The 20,992-nt window shown below is 40.0% G+C and overlaps 1 protein-coding gene across 2 annotated transcripts in view; it reads right to left on the minus strand.

The window, feature by feature from the left end:
- The window catches only part of LOC121520506 (RNA-binding Raly-like protein), a 94,734-nt gene extending 74,319 nt beyond the window's left edge, over positions 1-20,415 (minus strand). Inside the window, exon 1 of one of the 2 annotated variants that reach the window (XM_041803983.1) lies at positions 20,300-20,415. The gene's annotated coding sequence lies outside the window, so the exon portion shown is untranslated. Of the gene's footprint in view, positions 1-19,874; positions 19,983-20,299 lie in introns of those variants that run through there. The other variant, XM_041803984.1, reaches the window with a different exon arrangement.
- Positions 20,416-20,992: the final 577 nt, after the last annotated feature.

Here is a 20,992-nt window from a genome sequence, read left to right on the forward strand (position 1 = left end):
GGATTCTTCTTGGCATACTTAACACTCTGGAAATTTATGCTAAATAACATCTTCATGCATCAGTGATACTGTGGACACGTCCCAACTCATCACTGGCATGTTTTTCAGAGCTAAGACTTTTTGTTTTTCCCTTGAAAGTCTTTCCTAAAAAGAGAAGTGAGTGCTTGACAGTGATTTTCTGCAGCTCCTCCCGCGCTGCAAAGGTTCCAAGTGTAAGTATTTCATGGATCCTCTTTGGTCCTTTCACACCGTCTGTCAGGGGCCTCAGAGTCTGAATTCTCCTGAGATAAAGAAGCGAGGAAGTGGTGAAAGTAATCATTTTAGCACTTCCTCTCTCCCTGATCTCTCCTTGCTGACTCGGGCTCAAAGATGAAAACTCCTCATCCATAGTGACAAATGCATACAGGATGTGAAGGCTGCATTCAGGCCAAACAAGCTCTCCTCTCTACAAATGTTGCTTTGCAACGTTTTATCTTCTGCACTCTGACAAAGAACAACCCAAAGCATCTAACCTCAACCGTCTTCAATAGAGGGAAACAGGTCTGACTCAAATTTGCAGACATCTTCATAGGCTGCCTGCAGAGACATTGACGCTTCATCCTCTTCTTTATCAGGCTCAGGAGACCAACATCTCTCAAACGATGCCTCTACTTTAACCGCCTCCCTGGAAAAAATATAGTTTCTCAGAGAATGAAGTATGCGTCTATAATAAGCTTTTTTCTCTCTTTGTGCCTCGTACTTTTGAATGACAGCCAAAGGCATTACAAGGGAACAAATGTGGACTGAAATCTAATTACATTTTTATACAGTCTAAATTTATGAAGTGTTCAGCAGGGCAGGTATGAGTTATTTTTCTTTTTGTGCTGTTTGAGCATGTATGCATAGAAGATTTATCATGAAGGTGCTGTGAATTATATAAAAGCTGAAAGTAGCATTAAATTTTCCCTAGTGATGAACTAGAATTGTGATTTTATGAAATAATAAATGATAGTATCTGATCTGTGTGCTACAGTTGTCAGTTTAAAAAGGCTTTAGAAGATATGAGTCTTATGGTCTTGTATTTCATCATAATATAATGAAAGGAATGAATGTAGTGTAAAGAAAAATTACTATTGGATGGTAAAATTCAGCTATTCTTGTTAAACCATTGAAAGTAAAATAAGCTTTAGCGAGGTGGACACGTAAAAACAAGCAGTTTTGAACTGAGTGACTGGATATTAAGGCTGGTTTTACATCTTAATACCATAGAGAAAAAAACCTTGATGAATGGTGAAAACTAGCTAAAAACACACATTTTACTCCATACTACTACTCTATAATATAATTAGAATTCTTTTTGCATCATGCAAAGACTGGTGACCTCCAATTTCCACATACTCTGCCTGTGATGCAATCTGGGTGTTTTTGCGTTTTGCTCCAACCAACAGTGGGCAACCTCGCACAATGTCAAGAGTGCAGCCCTGAGCAGCCCCCGGTCAAAGAATTATGGAAAACTATAAAACTTTCTGGGGTTTATTTGTCATTCACTTCAACATGATTTCATGATTTTATATCTTCTGCCATGATCAAGTAGGAAGTGAAAAAGGGAAACAGAGCAGAGCAGAGTGGAGCTTTTGCGATGTGCAGTGGAACTGAAAAGTCTGACTAGAAAGAGAGCAAATTGTTTGCTTCATGAGTGGATTGCAGCCCGGGTGGAGTTTGTGGACATTGGACTAAATGTTTTTTTTATTTCACTGCATAAGAAAATAGTTTTAGCCAAGTAGAGCAATTTAGCTTAGCAGCTGTACAAACATAGGTTTGAAAACAGCTTGGGACATATAGATCTACTACTATGAAAATGACATCTCTTTTAATAATTGACACTTTAAATCCCATTTATTGAATGCCAAGACAATTTTTTTTAATGGAGAGAGAGCCAGGCTTAAGGTCTTTGCACACTGAGTTCCTTATTTTCAGATCCCTGCACACTTAGTCCGTTGCACTTTATTTGTGTTCTGTGCAAAAACCCTTAGGATGTGGCAAATTATTACCTCCACCAAGGAGGTTATGTGATCAGCAGGGTTTGTTAGTTTATTAGTTAGTTCATTTGTTTGTTAGTATGTTAGCAACATAACTCAAAAAGTTATGGATGTATTTTGATGAAATTTTCAGGAAACATCAGAAATTGCATAAGGAGAAATGTATTAGATTTTGGGAGTGATCCAGATCATCGTCTGGATACAGGAATTTTTTAAAGGATTCTTTACTATTGGGAGATAGGGCTAATGGTGGAGGTCTGCACTCTCTAAGTGCTTTTCTAGTTTTGTACTGCGATGAAATTAAGCACTAAGCCAGAGCTTCTGTCTCTGTCCAAGGTTGCCAGGTCTGTGTGACAAAACTAGCCCAATGGCCGATAAAAACTAGCCCAAAACCAGCCCGAAAACAAGCCCAATGGTGAAATTAAAAAAAAAGCCAGTAAAACCCAGTGTTGCCAACAACTTGGCCCCTCCCCATCCCAGAGCATTCACAGGCAGCCCAGTCCTCGCACAGCAGTCCCTCTCAGCTGCAGTCAGGGCAGGAGATGTTCACTCCTCCACATCCAGACTGCAAATTAACCACGCCGTGAAGGCACCTTGACAGTTTATTCTATTGTCTCTTTTCGGTCTATTTAGATTGTTAACGTAGATTGTATCCTTTAAATAAACCCATAAATGTTATGGTTAAAAATGTTCATATTTCCCTGTGATTTGTTGTATGCTCTTAAGTGGACCGTAAGGTTTAAAGTAAACCAAACTTAAGAAAACTAAACGTATGAAAATAGAATAATAAATAAATAAAAATAAAACTTGAAGTAACTCTGCCAGAGTAGCCCATGTCTTGAGTCATTTTCACCGGTCCCAAGTCCAGATAAAAGAGGAGGGTTGGAATTGTGACTTTATGAAAACAAGAATCTACAGAAGAAATTTCATTTCAAGTTCTAAACATATTTAGGGTATTTTTTACACACGTTTTGTCTCTCTCATTACGTTATTCCTCTCTCCTACAGTGTCCACTACAATTAGATGCATACAGTCAATTATGCAAATTATGATGATGTCATTTAGCCACTTCTGGTGACTTTAAGGACAGCCAATAGCTACTCTCCTTACTGATGAGTTGGCAACACTGGTAAAACCTCAGCCGGACCACATATATAGGTTGTGTGCATGCAGGCGTGCTGCTTCTGTGTGTGGCATGTATGTCTGTGTGCCAGTGTGGCACAGCTTTTTTTAAATTATGTGCTATGTTCTATGTTTTCCTGCTTCTCTGCCGGTTAATTTTATTTTATTTGGGTGTAAATAACGTAGTTTATTCTGCTATGGGTATTACATATTCATACACAAGACTCCAGAAATATGGCTACTCAATCAGCAGACAAAAAAATCTACCAGTGGCAGCACATAAAAAGTAGCCCATTCTGTAGGAAAACCAAGGAACTGGCAACCCTGACTGGAGCACATGCAGTGGAACTGCAAAGATTGGTTGGAGTGAGAGTGATTTGCTCAGCAGTGTGCTTCTCAAGCAGATCAGGGCACAGGCAAAGTATGTTAAAACTGGAGATAATGTTCTCATTTTGATGCATAACTAAAAAGTTTCAGCCAGGTAGAGCAATTTAGCTTAGCAATTTAGCTTAGCCACCATACAAATTTTTACAGCAGCCAGCGACTCAAAGCTCTGTCCAGGGCTACAATAACCACCACATCTCTTATCAGCACTCGAAATTCGAAAAAGTTTATTGTTTAATGGGGAGAGTCAGTTTTAGTGCTGAACGCCACATGTCTTTAGCTTTTATTTATCCCTCTCTCAATCCACACTTGACTGGCGTACGACATTATGAGCATGACTTTCTTGTTCACTGGTGCCTGCAGTGCTCTTCAAGACACTGCAGACACCATAAACAGTCATACATCACAGAATGATTAAGAATTCAGCGACGACCAACAATAGAGTAGCTATAAATAAAAAGGAATTATAAGCATTTATTTGACGCCTCCGACGCCTCCGACTAGCAGCAGGTTAGCTTTCAGCACAGCAGGAAACCACTGAGTCGTCTTTATTTCTGTCCAGAGGTAAACTCCTATGTAAAAGCACTACTTCAGCTTTTATTTCACTCTTTTTATCCAGTTGTAACTCTCAAAAGAACACTGTGTATAAGCGATGTTAGTTTGTGGGAGAAAGAGCAGGCTTATCACCAGCATTAATGCTAATGCTAGGCTAAATCAACACTATGTTGTGTCTAAAATCACATGTTTATTCACTACCCTTTACTTCTTATATATTGAGTTCTCAGTAGAAGACTATACACTGAATCCATGTTAAAAACCCTGTTGGACACCACTCTGTCTCTCCTGATGCTAATAATGATAAATGCTATAGCACAAGTGAAACATGGTGCAATTCCAGCGAGGAATCAATAAAAACTACAGGCATGAATTTCTCTGTTTAACTTTGAGGACTTTGGCGTGAGGAATAAAAGACATCAATCATTAAGGCACTGCTATCATCCACAGTCATGAACCAATAACTGCATCACCTCACATTAAAGCCTCAGACTCACAGGCCAAAGACTCGGATGCTCCTCTATGAAAGGGGCCTCTATATCTTCATAGGACCTCTGGACAGAAACTCCAAGTACACATAATAGGAAGATAAATGGAGCGACATTTTAAAGAGGCTGTCATGGACGCTGTGTACCATCTTATGATGACCTCAGTGATCTCATACTTTTCATGGAGACTGACTGGAGGACAGCTGTTGCGTCATTACCTCCCTGTCTTTTTTTGCTAAGAACATAAACATCAGAACGTGGAAAGAAAACTTCTTTAGGGACTTCTTTTGTGACTTCCTCTTCAGTCCTCTCTTTGAGCATATATAAAGAATGGACTTCAACACATGGCAGCAAAACAGCAAGGCTTACTGTTGAGAAACTATTTAGAGGTGTTATCCAGGGGTGTAGCCAGGGATTTAGGGCCCCCAGAAAAAAAATATATAACACAGGGCCCCCCTTAACTGGCTAGCCAAGCAACAAATGTTATGTCATTTTTACAGATATCCATGCATTTAAATGTATTTTTGAACCATAATTTCTCCCTTTATAAGCAATATTTTAAATATGGTTAAAATAAATTTACATGCATTATTTCACAGCACTGGACTACACCATTTTATTTTAATTTATCTGATACAAATTTCAATCTGTTGACCGATTAATTTAGTTGCCTTGATTTAATAATGACACTAATTACTAAGAAAAAATAAATTAACATTTTTCATTACAGGCTTCTCAAGGGCCCCTCCCTACTGGGGGCCCAGGTAATCAGTACCCTTTTTCCCCCCTGTGCTACGCCCATGGTGTTATCTCTTATAACCGCCAAGCCAACTTTACCTGGCGTCTAGAAAGGCTTCTCATTAATATGAAAACAGGTTATATATTATATCAGGTTAATCCTCTCTGAAGGAAAACACCACTTTCAAAGAACCTTGGCACATTTAAATTCCAAGTGTACACAAAGAGAACTGAATAAAAATAATAATCAAGAGATACAGTTCTGTATTTATACTTTATATCTCTGTGTATGGTGGAAAAAATAATTAACATGCCTACAGCATCGAAATCAGTTACCTGAATACCTTAAAACAGTGGTTCTCAGCTGGTTGGGCATCAGGACCACCTTACTACCTTAATTTTGGCTATAAAAATCTGCCGGTATCAGCTGTAAATATTGACCATATGAACAAACAAGTTAGTGGAGTTTTAGGCTGAACCAGCAGAGCTACGTCAGCTGAGGTCTTTTTCCTTATTCATCATCATTCCTTACACTTTAAGTTTGTTAAGGACTGAAATGTCTTAATTTTTTCACCTCAAACTTCTAAATTGAGAGTTTTATGAACTGAGGTTTTAGGTCAGAACTTCATTTTAATATAATATTGATATCGGTATCTGATAAAATTATTTTGTGAATATCTGATATCAGCCAATATCCACTGTCACGCATCCCTAATTTATGGATATATGGACATCAGTCACATAAATAGGTGGAAACAAGGGCTGAAGATTAAAAAAATCATCCATTCATGCCATTTGTAATCTACCTGTTATTTTTTGATGACACATTATCCTCCTCTGCACTAGTCTCATGTGATAAGTATTTTTCTATCAGACTATTTGGTCAGAGAACTAATGAATTAAACTAAAGTGACCAGATAAAATGGTAAAGTCCACCATAAACAAAGAGATTTGCACACCTTAGAGGGTTAACATAAAGTGGTTGTGTGATAATCAGGCTGCAAAGGCACCAATGTCCTTTTTAATAACAGTTTCACGCCCTTGTTCATTTTTGTTGCCTGCTCCCTTGCAGCCATAAATTACTCAGCTAATGCCCCAACAGCCACGGCTATTGCTGAATCATTCAAAGACCTCAATTAGCAATTAAGGGCTTAATGAATAGAGGTCCTAGCTGGGCCATTCTGCTCCCCGCCCAGAGCGGCCCAGTGGAATCTAATCTCTCCTGCAGGACTTGTACAGTAAATACCAGCTAACGGTGCAGAGAAGATAGAGAATAGCACTCACATAATGAGCCCAGAGGCCTGTTTACTGCTCTGTATGTTCCTGGAATTTCTTGAAAACATTTTTGCTGCGGATCTTAGCGAGGAAGTATGACCATTAAGTACTATGGTCTAATTTTTTTCTTTGTTCCAACACCCCATTACCTCCTGCATAATACCTGTCTTGAGTTCAAATGGAAAGAGGGGAGAGGAAAATGGCAACAGGGAGAGAGACAGACAGAAATAAAGGAGTGAGGGAATGAGAGAAGTTTTAAAAAAAGGGTGAGAGGAAGACATTTGAAATGCCAATCATCTTCAAGGAGCTTAGAGCTCGGCCTCGGACCAGAATATCAAAGATGGAAAGCGAAGGCATACATCATGCGGTAGGTAGGCAGGTAGGTAGAACTGTTATAAATTATTACTCTGACTCCATCCTTTTATATTTCCGCGCTATCAGCCTTTTATCATTTATGTATTTTCCACTCCTTTAATGAAGCCACTTTTTGAACTGTAAGGCCGTGTGAGTGGTGTGGTTAGACAGAGCTCCTGTATGGAGAATACATTCCAATTTCCATCTGCTTTATCTCTCCTCTCCCTCCCCCCCTTCAAAGTGAATTTATGTGCGACTCTGTGAAGCGTTGCGGCTGAGGGCAGACGACCAACGGGCCTAAAATGAGTTGTACCATAATCTGATTTCTAGCAACCTATAGCCCCGACCGGCGATGACAGCAGGCAGATAAAAGCACAATGTGACCTATACAGTGAGACGGCAGGAAGCCATATCTCTGCTACGGGTTGTAGATTGCATCTTGCAAAAACAGAAGGCCTGATTATCCATGAAATCAAAGAATTCTTCATGCTTTCACAAGCTTGATCTTGGAGGTCAGTGTGTTTCATTTGTACAAGCATGTTCTTTTGTAATAGCAGCAGAAGTGATACACAGAGCAACTTACTAGGACACTTTGGTGGCAAACAGTGCCTAAGATGTTGCTTTGTTGATTCCTCAGGGACATATTGTTTAAAGAGAACATTTTTAACCCTGTTTTCTCTGCCAGCAGCCCGTGCCAGCTTTTTTTCTCAGAAATCCCCTGTTGCATCACCGTGCCGCCTTTTGAGCATTCTTAAAAGTTTATTTTTTATTCTATCTGGAGGCTTTCCCTGTTTCCCGCGCTGAGGAAAACACTCCAAACGAGGGATTACTCCTGCATCAATACGCGCCTTCGAAGGAAACTGAGTGAGAACAAAACTCCACCTGTGTTTGTAGCAGGGGAGTCCACAGCCATGCTCGGGGGTATATGAACATGTGCCATGCTTTTTCGTATCTCTTGGCACTGACAAATTTCTCCATTTCCTTAATTCTCCTCTTGTGTGACTGCCAAATATAGCATTCGCTCCACTAGGCTAAAGTAAGTGGGTCACTAGAGCTGCGAGTAATTAGCTGGTTTCTGCTTTAAGGCACGAGCAGGCTGCAGAGTGATGTGCAAAGTCATATGGAGGTGATGCTTTGAAGGGCCAAAGGTGAAAATGGGCGTCAGAGTTTATTATGCATGAAGCTTCGATGTGGATTTTCTCAGAGTGGGTACAGAAAACAACAGGGCTAAAAAAAATGGTTCCATTTTTGCAACAATTTGCAATTCAAATACAAAAATCTGCTTTGTTCTGCTTTTAAACATTACAAGCTGTGAGTGTTTTCAGTTTCTTGTATTACAGATAAGAAACCGTTTTCACAGACAGTGACAGTAGAGTGAATATTCGCTGGTACACAATAAACACAGCGCTCTTAGGAAACAGCGACTGTCTTAGAGACTGTGAAACATCCAGACAAAAGAAAGAAGAGGTTGTCTCAAAAATACAGCAGCTCCCTTATTTTCTTATCCCAAGTATTTCATAACAGTTACACCTTACAACGCAATCCAAACCAATATCCATGAAATAAGTGTGACATTGTAATCTATACTGAGACTGTGTCAGATAGGGTATTCCACCAAGCACTCTGGCTTATTTCAATTAGGCACCTAAACCCTGATTTTTCTGGCCATCCGTCCAGTCTTGATGGGAATTTCAGCACCTTTGAGAGAGCCAGATCATTCGACTCAGCTTGGTAATAAGAGTTTAGCTCCTAAACAGCTCTTTAACTGGTAACATTTTGCCTGTTTTAAAGTCTATTAAGTAACAACAAAAATGGAAAAAAAGAAACAACAGCTGACTTTGTTCACATTAATAAGCCAGCTCTTAAAACAAGTTCATTCATCAACCACATGTCACAATGCTCGTCAGTTGTCCTGAATTGCCTTTTCAGTCTAACCAGTACTCCACAAGATCTTCTCCCAACCTGCTTCGGTATTGAAGACCCTGGTGCCAGATCAGGCCCCCAAGGTCATTTTAAGTGGCCCTTTAAACATCCAGTGTGTAGAATTTCTGCACCTAAATATCTATATTGATTTGAAAAGTGACCATTCCTAAACTCTGTCATTTTTTTAACTGAGGTCTTACAGTTTCTTCAATATTTTCTAAACCTCCATGGCCTACTTCTCCATACTAGTTCTGAGCATTGCTCCTTTAAGGCCCGGTCTACATGGAGACAAATTCAGGAGTAGATGCAAAAGTTTTCTGTCATATCGCCATTTCATCCACGCAGAAACTGCACTTTGGGAGGTTGTAAACACTATTTTTTAAACGGGTCTCAGAGTGAACACATCTGTACACCTAACGTTTTGTCTCCATGTGGACAGCCAACCGCATCTTTCTTGAAACGATTACCTCATAACCATCTTCTCTCTTTTTTGTGCATTTCCGTGGCAGAGTTGCAGCGCCACTTACAAGCTTGGCCTATATGTTACAGCATTTTCCGTCGTCTGCGCCAATGTTTCTTCAAACTATCCATGTTTATGGAAATTATTTCAAAATGAAGCGGCAGTGTATCCAATTCATCTCTGTGTGGACTAACTGGTTGTACTGGCCAAAAAGTTAGGCTATACAGCATAACAGATGGCTACAGTTTCTTTCTGGAATTTAGTGAGTTTTTGGTAAAAATGAGCCACAAAACAAAGTTGTCTCAAATTTACTCACTATCAAAAGTTTTTGAAGTGTTACATGTAGAAAGTCTTGGTATTTGTGTCACTATTTGCTGTGCAAGAGCATGAAAACCAGTGGCCAAAGCCTGCTGGAAAACCCTCCAATGTGACTGGATTAAAACAACTCTGTTAAGAAGCAAGAGCCCAAATTTCTCCACAGTGATGTGAAAGGCTTATTGCCAGTTATCACAAATGCTTGCTTGCAGTTGTTGCCACCAAGAGTGGAACAACCAGTTATTAAGTTAAGATGATTTTTTTCCCATAGGGCCAGGTAGGTTGTAATGTTCAAAAACATTTCAGGATGACAAATATTTTAAAAAATGATGATAATAATAATAACTTGGAAGGGGGCGAATACTTCTTCACAGCATCATGCAATATCTCTCAACTAATTGAACAGCCCTGGTACAGGGTTTGCGAGAGTCGCTGGAGGGTTAAGTTGTACTGGAAGCGGGTACATAAAATGGATGTTGCTGGTGTAGCAATTTGATCGGATGTTGCTATAGTATAGAGACAGTTTTATCAACACTGAGGCACATTTCTTTATTAAAACAAGAGCAAAGAGCAACACTGAAAGCTTCACTATTCATAAACTACAACAAAGCCTCTCTGTCACGCTCAGGTTACTTCTGGAGCTGCGAATGCCAACTACTTCATTTTGTCTTTTCACTCTGATTGGCCCGTAATGAATGTGAAGGAGCATTCGTCCAATCCCTTTATCAGAGTGTTTTTTAAGTGCTGCCCTTTTCAAACCACAGACTTGAACAGCTCAGCCTTTTGATGAATCTTCCAATAACATTTAATTCTTAGATTATACAAAACCTCCCAAATTTTAAATGTGTTTTGTGGTCTAGAAGTTACACCCTCTCCTCCATGCCAACATGTTTGTAATACATGCATACACAAAACAGGATACATGCAAAAAAAAAAAAAAAAAAAAAACCTGATCATAACTGGGATACTTGAGTCCATGTAAACACGCTCATTGTCAACTGTTTGTGATTGTCTCGTCATATCTGTAATTTTTTTTTTTTTTGTAATATGATAAAATAGAATTTAATAATAAATTTTGAATAAAACAGGACAAATTGTACAGCCTCCTGCATGAGACAGAAAGAAATCTTCCCAGTTAAAAGCCCTAAAAGCTGCCAGAACACTCTACACAGCCACTTAATGAAGTGCTGAGAGGCTGTGTGGACTTTTTGTGGAAAGACACAAAACTAGCATCCATTTATGCCTGTGGTCTAATTCATCTGAGTATTTCACAAATGTATGAGAGACACATCTCCAACATCGCAAATGAAAGACCTTTAATCAACTCTGATGAGGAAAAAGTTCTTTGTGGAAAACTTTGATAAAAGAAACATTTAAAGGAGCAACAGCTGATGGCTTTCTCTCTCAGGAGAAAAAGATTTACAAAAGAAAATAAAACTGCTTCTTAACCATTAGAGCTATTTCGAATGTATACCTTGTGCTTGATTAGAGCCTATAATGACTTCTTATCTTATAGTGTTGTGAAGCACAAGGCCCCAAATGAATGCCCACCTGTAACTCCTGATAAATCCACCAGTGCCCATTAGGAAATAATGTGGCTTACACCGATGTCAGTAGTTGATGTTTATCTGTTGTGCTGTAGCAGTTTAATCAAGTATAACCAACTGCTTATCCAGAGACGAGGACTTTTAGGAAGTAGAAGTCACCTATTAGGCGAACTTTTAGTATTTTTTCAGGTAGACTTACACTGCTCCATCAGAATGATCATTAACAGTCCTTGGGACTTGTTCAAGTGGCATCTCAGGAAGCAGCAGCGCTTAAAGGAATTTTTCTATTCGCTGATCTAGATGCAAGTGGCATAGGGGGCGAGAGCTTTAGTCAGCTCTGGTTGTTAAAGGGCTAAACAGCAGTAACTGAAATTCACAACCAACAGAAGGCTTCATCAATCAGCAACGTTGCTGTGACACTTCAGGATATGTAGGTAGTTATTTCCCTGAGATTGTAAAAGAAAAAGATTGACAACAGTTGATGACATACAAACTTGTGTCTTCTATAGAAACATTTACCATCACATTGACGTTGCAACCTTGCAAAGCAGACGGATTGGCCAGATTCCATGTCTGTCATCAGGCAGATCCATCGTGCAAAGCTCCAATCTACATTTGTGCCTGGTCTGAAAACAGACCAGACTAAAGGTGTTTTCACACCTGAAAGTCCGGACCTAGGTCTGTGTTTTTGTTGCATTGTATACATTTGGTTTGGTCTGTTTGGGTTTCACACTATCATTATTGCAAGCGGACTAACAAACTGTACATGACGAACCTAAGTGATATCATCATCAACTACGTGGTTTGTGTGTCTCTGTAGATCACATTGATTGGTCATTTGGCCGGCGGGCGTCTGACGTCAACACGTTGAACAACGTGAGTCTTGAGTATTGTAAAAAATGAATGAAATCGTCATTCCTACCATCACATTATTGTTGATTTTCTACTACCAAAAGCGACAACTCGAAGAGCTGTAAATAAGGCTGGTCCCAGTTCACCTTATGAGTTTTGTCATTAGATGACAACTTTATCGACACCAACAGAAAAGGAGAAGAAAGTATGCAATCCTGCGAGCCATTGCAACACCAACTCGGGAGAGAAGGTATGTGTTGTAAAACTCTTGAAAAAATGAGCCATCAACAGTAAGGTATAACTTTATCTACAATTTTATGAAATATCTGTGCTTGGCCAATCCCCATTTAACATAATAACGGACACTCCTACTCCTTTCGTAACATAAAGCAGCTACCATTAGTCCACCCTGTCCAGGCTGCTGGTTAATTTCAGTCCATGAGATTGTTGTGGGTTCTTCCGCAGCTCATTTTGTTATGGTGATGGATTTCCTTTGCTGGTAGTCATGTCGTAATTTCCTGTCATTAATACGAAGGTCCAAACCTTTTAAAATAATGCTTTCACACTGGGCATGAACCAGACTGTGGTTCCGTTTGGTACGGACCAAGACCACCTCTTTTGGTCGGACAAAGGTTCGGCCGTTTGGTCCGAACCACGGTCCAGGGGAGGTTTCACACCTATCATTTTGGTTCGGACCAAACAGAAAAGTCCGAAAGTCTGGACCAAACGACGTAGGTGTAAAAGCCCCCTAATTAGCATCATTTAAGGAGAACAAAGCAGTAGCTACAAGCAGGGTTTAGTGGAACTAAAAGCCGATAGCAATGGCTGCTGCCTGAGTCGCAGTTAGCACAAATGTAAAGTATAGCAAAAGTTTTATTAGAAACAACCATATTTATTTGACTAAAAGAAGAGCAAAGTACAGCATTGAAAGGGTGTTTTTGCTCTCCTCCTGACCTGTTTTGACATGATTTTGCAATAGTTACAAGCAAGGTTTTTATCAGATCTGGACATCATTTCTTTTTTGAAAGAGGGGCAAAGAACCATGTAAAAAGCCTTTCCTGGTGAAGAACATGGTTTGGCACTTCTTCGTCCTGACTGGCCTTGGCATAAGTTTTATCCACCTCCAACCTCCAATGTTCAGATAGCCCTCCTTCCAAGATCATGTTACTCATGGGAGTTGTGTATGCCTACCACCTTGTCTTGTTGCTCTGATTGGCTGTATTGAATGTGGCTGACAGATTGTTAGTCCAATCGCTTTCTTAGAAAAATCCCTTTCCAAATCTTTTGTATGGGAGGTTTACCAGATGAATGGTTATATGAAAGCCTGGCATGTCAGGTTACACAATGACCTCAACACATTTTAATTTAATGAAAAACAACTTAACATAAAAGAAAAAGTAAGGACATTTGTGTTTGGTACATTATTTCTTTGTTGTAACAATGCTTCTTTGCAAAAAATGTTATACCAATAGAAAGCCTGTTTATTACCCTTTTAAATGGTGCCACATTTGTAAGGAACATGCATTTGTGGGATGAGCAGCAGAGCTGAGTATGTGGGTTGCGCCCATGAAAAATGTGCCGAATCTTCTCTTCAGGGCCCATGCTCACAGGTGCTGCCAGCACCTGGGGTTGCCAGAAACTCAAAACAAGAGTCAATAGCAACAACAAAAAAAGCTGTTTGGCTGTTTGACCCAGCTCTGCTGCTCATCCCACAAATGCATGATCCTTACAAATGTGGCATCATTTAAAATGGTAATAAAGAGGCTTTCCAGGGGTATAAGATTTATTACCAAGAAGCATTGTTACAACAAAGAAATAATGTACCAAACACAAATTTCCTTACTTTTTTTTTTTAAGTTTATATAATAAAATCAGTGATGGACACACTTGACTGTCAACACTTAACACAGGCACTTTTTAAACTGCAACACCTGTCTTATTTTCATTACTTTTGCAGGTCTGAAATCAATTTCTAAATTTAGAACTATTTGTGCCAGTTTGGCAGATGTTTGCCTCAGTAAAGTGGCAATAAGACATTGTACAAATGGAGAACCGAGGACTGAGTTTATCTGGAAAGCTGTTGGGTGTAATTGTATCTGTTGCTGTGATGACTGTCACACTGCCTCTATCAGTCATGTGCATACTGCATCTTTCGTCCATGCTGCATTAATTTAAGGACTGCATAGCAGGCAGATCCATCCATGTTTGCACAGTTAACAGCAAATATATCTCTGGCCTTAGTTGGTGCAACATATCACTCCCACTCCCTAGTCTGTGATGTTCTAAAGGCATTTTTTGAATTCCAGGATACTCCTTGGTGAAATTTGGTGGTTTAGACTAGAAAATAAGAAAGGAAGAAAGGAGGGATGACAAAAAAAAAACAAAAAAACATCAACATCATAGTCAGTCATGAGCTAAATTGTTGTTTTAAATGTCAGTCTAAGTATTGGCCTTGACTTTCACAATCAGTTCATCCCTACAACCTAGTCTAAGACTCTGAAAGAGTTCATCTAAGGTCTTTATAGCCAGTGAAATAGCAGCACTTTTGTAGTCAATCAGTCTGACCTTTCAGCACAGTTCAATACTATATTCATGCAATAAAAAGTGCATTTATAATGCTTATGTTTGACCTCTTTGAGGCATGTGTCTAACAACTGACCTGTCTTTTTTTCATGTTTAAGGGTTATTTTGCAAGTATCTGTTCTACACAAAAATACTAACCCTTTATAACAACATGACAACTGTGCCAGCTTAGGTTTGAAAATTTTGAATAAGGCTCCCTCAACCAGGTTAAAATATACAAGTCCTTGTGTGGAGGCGTTCTCATTGGGTTCTTTATCTAAGGTTCAGCCTCTGTTTTAACCTCTTGAATGAAGGCTAGCAAGCTTGAAATAGCACTGAATAAGACGCCTGCGGTGGAGAGGGCAGGGGTTAGTGAGAAGAGACTCTCCAGACTTCCAGGCAAGAATCAGCTCGCTCCAGCTGCCAGAGCAATAAAGCACTGGCAGCTGTCCATGGTGCTGAAATCAAGCACAATCTCTTTGAAGGGAGAATAAAAAAGGGAGCTGGCCGCGGTGCTGAGATACTGACGCTGCCGGGGTAATGGCACAAATCACAACAGAGAGTGGAGCGGAGCATCAGGTGCATGCGTACACTTTGGCAGTTGTTTATCCAAATTGCAGGAATAAAAGAGCTGAAAATGTTTTGAGTATGATTTATGCAGGCGTGGATGCTCGCCCATAAATCTAAGAATAGGAGATCTAATAAGGAGCGGTGGGTATTGCTACATGCATAATGTAACACAAAACTGTTCTGTGAGAAGTTACTAACATATGTGGGTGCTTTGCAAGTTTTCACCCAAAAAGAAGACTTTCCTTCTCCATTTAGCCATCAGTTTTCCTTCTCTTTTTGTTTGTCTGCCTCCCTCATGTGTTTTTCTCCTCAGTTATCTTCCACATGCAGGGATATAAAAAGAGAAGCGAGAGAAGCAGCTCCCCTAATCTGTTCTTTGACCTAAAGTCTGAAAGCCAGAGCAGCTCAAAAATGTTTTTCATCCGTATCTTTCAAAAGATGGACTCTGTGGTGCGTGGCTTTGAGGCGGCCCCCACGTCCTACACCTGCTAAGGGTCAGTGATCATCCCAGGGCCCACGGGTGCAGAAGGCTGAGCAGGGGACAGATTACTGACCGGACCAGAAACTTTATGCCTCCCTTCCTTCTCCCTGCCTTCCTTCCATTGGGCTCATATGTGATTCAGTGCATGCATATATAGGCTGGCTATTCCAGAGGCAGCCTCCCTCTTCATCCCTCAGTCAGAGATAAGTATTGTTTGCATAGCAGCACATTTCATGCTCGGCTTCCCCCACCTGTTCCCTGACCTGCAAAGTCTGAAGGCTGGAGTAGCTGTCAAATGCCTTCACTAGGATCTGCTGAGAGTGATTGAAAGGGTTATTTTTTTAACAGAGCACATAAACAAACTCTGAGAGGGATTTTTAAGAGGCGAACTATGGCAGGTCAGGATAATGAGGTTTTTTTTTATAATAATAGTAATATTTTTTCAAATGAGCAATTGGTTAAGACAATACTATTAATATCAAGTTTATAAAGTTGATGCTAATTTCAAAATAAAATCAATGTATACAGAAAGAAAGAAACACTAACAGTAAAGTATTTAAATACTGAATCAAGCCAAAATCAAATGATATCAATACCTGTTTGATACGAAGGAAACAAAAATCAAAGTCCTAGTCACCCAGCACTGGGTGTCAAAAGTTGCAGGCAATCTCCTGCACAGTGTCTTTTCTTCTATTAGTTTTTATTTTGGGCTTTTTTGGCTTTATTATAGAGATTGGACAGCAGATAAAGTCAGAAACAGGGACAAGAGAGTGGGGAATGACCTGCATGTAAGGAGCCACTTGAACCCTGGCTGCTATGTACATGGGGGCATGACCTAACACGTATGCCACCTACTCCCTGTCTAAAGCCTGATGCGTTACCATAGAATCATGAAGCCCTGAACCCTACGCAAGCCCTAAGCACAATAATTGGTCTGCTTAGTAGCACTGGGTTCCTGCCAGTTTCTGATAAAGTTGCATGCATATTGTGTGTACTCTAGTCTGAGATAAATGGCTGCAGAAAGCTATTTAACGAGTCAAATATACTTTTTGGTATACAACTTTATCAGGCATTTCCAAACCATGGTTCTTAGTGAGAATGCAAAAAAAAAAAAAAACTTCCCTGTCCTCTGCCTAAGCAGATTCAAGGGCTGAACTTTCTATCTCCTCTGATGTCTCCTCTCTTTGTGTAAAAAGAGCACCAGGAACTGGCGTAAAAAAAAGTTCTTTACCAAGCAGCGTTTGGGTGGAGTATTGCAAAATGGTGTAGAAAAGCCAGCACTAAAGTATGTAGTGCTCACAGTGGCATGGATTCAATGAAGAGTATAAAACTGTACAAATCTAGGGTGTCAGCTTAGCTCAGTGGGTAGAGCAGGTGTCCATACACAGAGGCCATAGTCCTCAATGCACTGGTTGTTGGATCAACTCCCAGTCTTGACACTGTTTGATGCACGTCTTCCCTTGTCTGTCTCTTTTCAGCTGTCCTTTCCAAATACAGGGCAAAAAAAAAAGATCTTTGGAGGAAAACATGGTACAAATCTGTTGGCAGTATTCTGAAAAGTGGGTGGAAGTGGTGAGAAGTGAGGGTAGCGCTTTGCCAGTTCCAATCATTTTTCCAAACGTCAACAGATTTGTAAAAAATTAGAGTTTCCCATGCTCTTCACCAGCTCCACCAACTTCACATGTAATCAGTACAATCTGGACAAGGTCCTCTCTCCTTTTGTTAAACATCACTGAATATCATTAAGTTTTTGTACTTTTTTTTAATTTGGATGTGGGCAAGTACTCAAACTCATACAAACACTGTTGATCTGATGTGCAGCAGTTTGGCTGCGACCTCGCACACTGGAAGTGAGTCTAGAGCAATTTGCAACGCAGTGCAGCCTTGAGCAGCTCGAGACAAGAGGGCACAAGATCATGGGAGAACCACAAGTTCCTGCAGGAATTCTATGTCAACAGCAGATTGTTTTGCCCTAGTGGGGATGATTTGCTGTTTATTTTGACATGATTCCATGTATTTATTTTTTTTTGTTTGCTGTGGTTTCATCAAAAATTCTGTCAATGGCACCATAGTAGCTCTGTGACACACTGACCTCTCAATGACCATGTGCTTGTACCTCAGGATGAGACATAATGTTAATTTAGTGATGATTTACCATCAGCAGTCGCCGCATTGTGTTATATTTTGAAATCGATGGGAACCCCTTGCACATTTTTCTGGCTGCTTGGATCAATCCCATCCATGCCAATTGACGCAGTTTGGAAGCAACTGGTGTTGAAAATAGACCGGGTGCATACCTCCAGCATAGCAGCTCTTCTGGGACACAGCAGAGAAGAACCAGAGTGCTTGCAGTGGAGCTACAAAGACTGACCAGAAGGGGAGCGCTTCAGTTACGACACAGGTGGAGTATGTGGAATCTGGAGGTAATGCTTATTAAGAATTTTTAGCCATTTAAGTTTAAACAGCTGCCACCATATAGGTCTGTCTAGACTCTAGAGCTACAATGACCACCACATCAAAAAGCATCTCTTAAATTAACACTCCTTTGTTTTAGAGAGAGCTAGGCTTTGTGCTGAATGCCTAAGTCTTTAGCTTTAGTTATGCCTGTGCACCGAATCCATGCTAGAGTGGCGTACGCCATCGTGAGCATGACATTCTTGTGCCCTGGTGTGTCCACATTGCTCTTCAATACACTGTTACAGATGTTAGTCAGCAGTGCGATTTCTATGCTAGTTATCACACTTGTTTTCAGTCCCGTAACATTCTTAGGTTGTTTCCAATAAGAAGAAAGAAAGAAAAGCAGAGTGGCATTTGTGGGTTGTGCCAGAGCTGGACTGAAGTGCAGGCAGTGGAACTGCTCCGATTAACTAGAGAGGATATGATTTGCTCTGCAGTGCATCGCAGGCATATCATAGCGTAACATAACTGTTGTATACAGATATCACTTTTACAGCATCATGGTTCCCTTTCATTAAGTGAGTAGGTGGGCAAAATTAGAGTCAAGTCTGCAGTTTGGGGATATTCTAACATACATCTGGTATTATTCCATTTTCATGAGTGTACTTGGTGAAGGTCAATAGCCAAATCTTAGCACTTGTTTAGCTTCTGGAAAACTGTAATATCAGTGCATCTACAGCTACAATAATGAAGACTTTATCATTTTGAAACATATGGTATTTAGGGGAATTTAAAGTTTTGGAATACATGGAAAAGCTGCCAATGTTCTTGTACATTTTAGACAGTGTGTAGGAGTTTCTCTGCAATTTTTGACAATGGAAAATGAAAAATAACACACTGATGAGACTTCTATTTTTGTTGCCCAGGTATCACACAGGTCTCATTATGGTGGAATTTAACTAGAATTTCCTCAAACTTATTAATTCTGGTATTTTGCCCATTTATTTCAGAAAAATTGAGATATACTGTATGGTGTGTATTGCCATTTGCCAATCAGGTAAAAATGATCAAGGTCTTTATCGCCCAGCCCTAAGGTGGACAAAGAGGTCATCCTTTTCATAATAATAAATTTCATTCTCTGGTATAATTGGGGGAGATTTTCTGTGTTTTTAATTTGTCGCCTGCAGGTTTGTGTGTGAGTTCTGGCAGCATGTCAAGGTCAAAATATTCATCAAAATCTATCAGCTTGATTTGCATAATGAGACGCTGCAAAAAAAATATATCTGCCAAGGCCTTAAACCCCCCTGCCCCTCCCACTCCAACCCCTTCCTCTCTCCCCCCACCTCCACCATTGACTCATTCAGCAGGTTTAAGTTTCCAAGCTTCTCTGTATGGGTGAGTGATGTGTCGGCAAGTTATCACTCACAAACCCAATGAGGTTTGTGTTTGTGGAGAAGAAAGAGGGCGGAGGAGCACAGCTGTGTCTGGTTCAATTGGCAGGAATCTGTTGTTGCACAGCAGTGTTTTGTTTTGCACAGCAGTGATTTGCATTCATTTCACTTGTTTGAAATGTTTCTAATTGTGTCTGAAAGGCAACTTTGAAGAGCAAAGATCCTGCTGTCTTTGGTTTCTTACATCAATTTTTATTAGTCCTTTAAAAGCAACATGAATATTTATGATCAGCTGAGTTTAAAAGACATTTGTGTTCAAAGATGTAAAACTATAACAGCACAGATCCAGGTGGTTTAGAAAAACAAAAAGTTCCCTTTAAGGCTGTGTTAAGAAGTAGAAAGGAAATGCCAAAACAAACTCCAACAAAGTTTAATTCCTCACCTATTAGAAAAGCAAAATCCTCAAAGACGAAAATCAAAACTGTCATTTTGCGCACAGTCTCCAACACCAGAGAAACACTGCAAGATCAGAGAAAAGCACCAAAACAAGCCATGATAGCCTGAAAAAGCCTGAAAATAAAAGCAAAAGGTTGATAACAAGTGAGCTCGAAAAGAAGCTGCTTCGGGAGGAGAAGAGAAAGAAACAGAGAGAGGAAAGAGTGGAAAAAATACCAAGAGTGTCCGCAAGCACGTAGGGAGATTTCTCAGTGGATGTCGCCGGAGCAACAACACTCAGCATCCAAAGATTTCAATCACTGCATGCAGAAAAGGAGAAAACACTTTCCCCATGTCGCAACACCGAGACAAGAAAGCGAGAAAAAGAGGAGAAAAAGATGCGTGAGAAAATGTCAGTGGAGATGTACTCACCGAGCGGGAGTAAAAGGTTTCAATTAAAAAGAAATGGGGCGTGTATAGCGGTGCTGACTGCTGCTGTGCAGGCTGCTGTGCACCGAGGATCTGCGTCCAGGCTTTTTGCGTTCGCGGTCGCTGCCGGTGGTTGGCTCACGTGACGCGGGATTGGCCAGAGTTTCTGAATCAGACCGAGCGTCGCACGCGCGGGCATTCAGAGGTGTTACGATAGGAGCTGCTCCCGTATAGTATTGATTTTTTCTGCACTGTCAAATCAGAGTTCCTCAAAATATGGTCCAGGGACCATCCGGGGAACGGAGGGTAACCTGATGGGTTCTAATAGCCTACAATTAGGAATAAATATTTTCCATTCTTTTTCGGTGACAAATTATTAGTATTATTATTGTTACTATTATCATTGTTTTCCTGATTTAAATGCGCAGTTATCCTGGCAAAAAGACTATTATTAAAACTACTAAAATAAAAATTAATTATATGAAAAACGCACATGACCTAAGTTACAAGTATACTGGATCAGTATTATTAGGAAAGGAAAACCATGATTTAAAAAACTAATAAATAAAAAGTTAGTAAAAAGTATACCAGTTCCCATGTTTCTCTCCTTTAAAAAACAAACAAAAACCGTTTTTTTTTCCTGTTTTAATTATTTCGATACAACCCCATTTTCTAAAAAGTTGGGACCTTTGTAAA

This window comes from Cheilinus undulatus, linkage group 13, assembly GCF_018320785.1.
Source record: "Cheilinus undulatus linkage group 13, ASM1832078v1, whole genome shotgun sequence".
Taxonomy (NCBI): domain Eukaryota; kingdom Metazoa; phylum Chordata; class Actinopteri; order Labriformes; family Labridae; genus Cheilinus; species Cheilinus undulatus.